Genomic DNA, 6000 nt, shown 5'->3' with positions numbered 1-6000 from the left:
GTACTAGATCAGGCCAAGACCAGTCTACACTACCATCTTGTTTCCCACACTGACCAACCAGTTGCCTCTGGGACATTTACAAGCAGGAGATGATGATGATGATTGATGATGATGATGATTACATTTATATCCTGCTCTTCCTCCAAGGAGCCCAGAGCGGTGTACTACATACTTGAGTTTATCTTTCACAACAACCCTGTGAAGTAGGTTAGGCTGAGAGAGAAGTGACTGGCCCAGAGTCACCCAGCTAGTTTCATGGCTGAATGGGGATTTGAACTCGGGTCTCCCCGGTCCTAGCCCAGAACTCTAACCACTACACCATGCTGGCTCTTTAAAATTAAAAGATTAAAGATCTTAAGATTTAAGTTTTAAGATTTAAGTTGCTCCCCTGCAACTGCTATTCATATACTGCCTCTGGACCTGGAAGTGGCCATCAAGGCTGGCAGACATTGATAAACTTGTCTTCCATGAACTTGTCAAATAATCCTCCTTTAAAGCATCTAAGCTAGTAGCCATCATTGCATCTTGTGTGGCTACAAATACTATAGATGAATTATGCATTGTTTGAAGAAGTATTTATTTTTGCCTGTCTTAAATTCCCTACTAATCAGTTTCATTGGATGACCCCCAATTCTATAGTTGTGGGAGTGGGAGAAAAACTTCTCTTTATCCATCCTCTCCATACCATGTATAATTTTATAAGCCTAAATCATGTTCCCCCTTTGTTGCCTCTATTCGAAACTAAAGCCCAATATATCATAACCTCTTCTTGTCAGGAAGGTTCAATAGCCTCCCCAGATAATTTGGTTGCCCCTTTCTGGAACTTTTTCAGCTCTATAATATGCTTTTGGATATGCGGCAACTAGAACTGCACACGGTATTCCAGTGTGGCCACACCATAAATTTGTATCAGGGCATTAAAATGTTAGCAGCTTTATTTTCAATCTCTTTCCTAATGATCCATAGCACAGATTTTTCCTCTTTCATTACTGCCACACACTGGTCAATGTTTTCACTCAGCTATCTACCGTGACTCCAAAATCTCTTTCCTAGTAGGTCAGTAACAGCTTAGACCGAATAATTGCATATGGAAAACTGGGATTTTTAAACTCCAAAAATGTGCATCTGTTTACAATGAACCAATAAACCAACTCCAGATCATTTATAAGCAAACTAATCCATGTGGGCCCCCACTTCTTACTCACCTCCACTGTGAGACTCTATCCTTCGTGTTCTTTAACCCGCCACTAGTCCATAAAAGGATCTCTCCTCTTATCCCATGACTGTTATATTTATTCAAGAGCTTTTGATAAAGGATTTAGTCTTTCAAAATGCTTTTGACAGAAAGCATTTACACCAGTTCTTCCTCAGAGTAGCAGTACAACTTTGCTCACTGGTGTTTAAAAAAAATAAATAAATCCAACCACATACCTGAATCCTAATGTAACTGCTAATCTTACTCCATGGATGTCTATAACCTTTTACACATCTACACATTTGTTCCATGTCTGAAGTGTTTAGATTCTTTGGTGTCTTCATTACACACCTTCATTTCTTCTGTTCATTTTGACCCCACTGCTTTGCAGGTGGGGGTGGGGAATTAGTGGCATCCCGTGTTCCAACTACCCCCAACCCATAAGCCACTGGGTACTCAGTTTATATTTTAGGAATTTTTGACGTGTTTAGACTCTTTGGTAATGAATCCTCATAGGGATTCATTATGAGGAAAGGTTATTAGACACCAAAGAGCCTAAACACGAAAAAAGTCCTAGAACATAAACAGAGTAGTACCCCACTGCCTTGAGGGTGGGAGTGGGGTGTAGTTGGCACATGGCAGTTGACAGTTGGCACTGTCAAAAAGACAATCAAAATGAATAGAAGAAATGAAGGTGTGTAATGAATCCTCATAGGGATTCATTGAGGGAAAGTTATTATACACCAAAGAATCCAAATACTTTAAAAATAGTGATCACACATTTTGCTCCATAACCCCACTTCTACAAGGGCTAGAGCTGAGCTTTTTAAAAAAAATGAAAGCTGGGAATCTGGGGGAATTAATAGGAGGGATACGAATCTTGAATCGATTCAAATTGAATCAGGTACAATTCAATTTGGACCCGAATCTAGCCAATGGACCACAGGGGTGATTTGTTTTGTCTTCAAATCATCTGAATCAGCTAGATTCGGGTACAAATCAATTTGTACATGAATCAATTTGCACATCCCTATCGGGAACATCCCTTTCTCACTTTATAAGGCAGTTGTACTCAAACAAAGTCCCCCTCCTGAAATGTTCGCAGTTTTGCAGCCCGTTTTTTATCCATGTACTATTTGTTTTTTGTTTTTGTTTTTTGCTTCTCCCTTATCCAATCATGAATCTCTGCATCCTCACAGTGACATGGCATGGAAAGCCCTATCAGTTGCTGACATTGAATAAGTTTGGTGGTAACTTTGCATCCTCTCAGTAGTTCAAAATGTGATTTTCCTGTAGTGGAATGAGGAGGAGTTCAATAAGCAAATAGAGTTTCACGCACTGCCTCTTTCCAGGCTTGCTGTTGTAGCCAGTTGTAAACTTGATTTCATTAATCTATTCATTCTTTCCACTAAGCCATTCCCTCAAGGATGCTACAAGGAAATAGTCTTGTGTCTTATCCCATTGTTATGCAAATAAGCTGTGTCCCATTTTCAGTCTCCGGTTCTTTAGGAAGACTTTCTCTTGCAAAAACTGCATCCATGAATTGGATCACGTTGTTTGTAATAATGTTGTTAGCAAATGAAACTTCTTCCCACCTGGAATAGTAATCCACTGTCACTATAACAAGTCTTTTTTTCCTAAGGCGGTGTGTGTGTGTGTGTGCGCGCGTGGTGGTGGGGGGTTGATTAGCAAAATACCCCATTACATCCAGAACAAGTTTTTCTCAGATACCATTGAGATATTCTGCTGGAGTCAAGGGGGTGGTAAATGGATTCTGCAACTTGTCAGATACAGCACAATCCATACAGTTCCTGATCACAATCCAATGTGTTTGTCCATCCCTGGCCACCAAAAACTTTCTCTACTTGCCTTTTACTCAAGCTCAGACCCAGGTGACCTTCATGGACAATTTTGATCACTTTTGCTTGTAAGGAAGTTGGCACCACTAAACAATCAGTCCTCAGCACCAGCTCATTGAGAAGAGACAGCTCACTCGCTATTTGCATGTATGGTTGAAGATGTTCAGGTACCTTGTTTTTGCATGCCCATCCCTTATTTATGTGAGGTTTAAGTTCAGTAAGCACTTGCTGGTACTGAGGACTGCTTTTTATTCAGAAGGCCTGATCACCCCATTAGTGGATGAAGCTATTTGAGCAATGACTCCTTCATCCTCATCTTTTGGGATCTCCTCTTGGCCTGGAAGCAAAGGTGCTCTTCCCCCTGGGCCAAAGTCCAGGGCCTCCAAACCCCCTGCCCCCCTCAATCCTCTTGAGTCTGTCCCAAGTGGTGTGATCACCGTGCTGCACCATGCCACACTGCCAGTCCGCACTGTGCCAGGCGGCAGAGTGTGACTGTGACCTAGGCTGAGTAGCTGAGTGTGACCTCTGCTTTAGAGACAGAGGAGGGAATGGAAAAGAAATATGTGGGATGTGAATATGTTAAGCTGTGTGTTTACGCTAATGCATATTTGCATTAGCAAATATAAAGCATAATGTTTACGCTAATGCATATTTGCATAAATATACCTGGTTTATAGTCTTACATTCTTGTGAGTTCAGTTGCTGTTTGTACCCTCAAGAACCCACATGTTAAAAATACTGTGTGTGTCACCATGTATGTATATGGGGGGGATATTTAACTTGCAGTGGGGCAGGGTGCACCTCCAAAGGCTTTTAGGTCTAGTTTCCAAAATTACCTAGGTGCACCTCTGCCTGGAAGTTGAGATAAACAATCTGCTGTTGTATTCCCAAGACATGGAAGGTATTCCACCTAGAAATCAAAATCACTAAGTTTGGTGATCCATTTGGCTATTGTCCCCAGACCCCAGCCCAAGAAGACACGTAGACTTAATATGGGTGAAAGGGCCACAACTTTATTAAATGAATCAACAAGACATGGCGGACTGGAACACCAGGTGATTAATCACCCTTCGAGAACAGTGCGGGCCTACTAGGACCGGGTTAGGACTCTGAGGTCCTACCCAGCGCCCTACTGGGTGACACACCCTGGCTCGGGAAACTGGCAGGTATACCTGGCCCAATTCCTTCAAAACCAACCCCCCCTTTCGTAAGAGGGGATCTGGACACTTCAAGGTCTTCACACACACCCTGGACCGCTCAGCCCAAAGGTTGGTGAAGTCCTGAAGTCGGTTTCATGGCAATCGGTTCTCCCCGTGCTGCACAAACCACAAAGCAGCGATTGACCAATCCACCTCTTAAATATCCAAGGGTGCTCACCGATGTTTTATCCCTCAAATTAACACCCCGCCCACACTGTTACTGCCATTGTGGCCATCCTAAACCTATCTACACACCCAAGATACAGAATGGAGTAGGCGAAAAAACCCCCAATAATGGCTAATGTGTTAGGAGCAAAAAATTCCTACTCAGCCCCCAAGGGCGACCATTCACTAGACCTGCTCTGCACCAGGGAAGGGAGGGAGGGGATCACTTGGCCCGGACTGAGGAGGCTGGGGCGGGGATCAGCCAACCACGGCCGAAACCCCCCTGAACACGGAGAGCCAATAGGCTCACTTCTTGGGCCTCGTGCAGAGCAAGGCTGGGACAAACTCCCTCCCCTCTGCATGAGGCAAAGGGGAGGGGGATTGTCCCCAGACCCCAGCCCAAGAAGACACGTAGACTTAATATGGGTAAAAGGGCCACAACTTTATTAAATAAATCAACAAGACATGGCGGACTGGAAAACCAGGCAATTAATCACCCTTCGAGAACAGTGCGGGCCTACTAGGACCGGGTTAGGACTCTGAGGTCCTACCCAGCGACCTACTGGGCGACACACCCTGGCTCGGGAAACTGGCAGGTATACCCGGCCCGATTCCTTCAAAGCCAACCCCCCCTTTCGTACGAGGGGATCTGGACACTTCAAGGTCTTCACCCACCCATCCCAGACCGCTCAGCCCAAAGGTTGGTGAAGTCCTGAAGTCGGTTTCATGGCAATCGGTTCTCCCCGTGCTGCACAAACCACAAAGGAGCGATTGACCAATCCACCTCTTAAATATCCAAGGGTGCTCACTGATGTTTTATCCCTCAAATTAACACCCCGCCTGCACTGTTACTGCCACCCAGGGAGGTTAGCCTAGCTTGACCTCCCTGCCCCACACCTCTCCACAAATTCAGCAAGCCCCTTCCGAATGTTGCCCAGGTACAGATCACATCCCACCTCGGAAAGGTGAACTCCATCAGGGCGAAACAATTCAGGAGAACGGGCGGACAGACCGGGCTGTAGCAGAACCTTGCCCCCAGCTGCCCTCACCAGTTTCCCTATGGCAGCGGAAGCTTTACGCCGAGCTTTCTCGATGCCCAGCACGTTCTGAACCCCCCGCCATACCCTGCGTTGCAGCCAATTAACCCACAGTATGCAAACCCCAGGTATCCAACCCTGCAAGATCTCTAGATCGGAAGAGGCTTGCTGAACAATAGAGAGGTCAGTCCGCCTGCCTAGATTATTTTCACCCAAATGAAGAACAATAATATCAGGCTCGGGAAACCTAGCTAAATGGTCTTGGATAGCAGGGAGCAACTGGCTCCACAGCATACCCCGCATGCCCAACCAGTAAACCGAGGCCCTCCTTCCAAATCCCAGCTGGGTACCTCAGTGGGAGGTGCTGGTCAGCTTGAAGGCCCAAAAGACCAATGAATGGCCACACACCAGGACCCGAACGGGAGCCGCTACTCCCCCAGCACCTGCCAAGAAAAACAGTGTATCAGTACCAATACACACCCCCATTCAGCACATGTAGTGCCTGACTACTGTGGATTTCCATCACCCTATCCTCTGGACAACAT

This window comes from Hemicordylus capensis, chromosome 1 (genome assembly GCF_027244095.1).
Source record: "Hemicordylus capensis ecotype Gifberg chromosome 1, rHemCap1.1.pri, whole genome shotgun sequence".
NCBI lineage: Eukaryota > Metazoa > Chordata > Lepidosauria > Squamata > Cordylidae > Hemicordylus > Hemicordylus capensis.
This window is presented reverse-complemented; position numbering follows the sequence as displayed.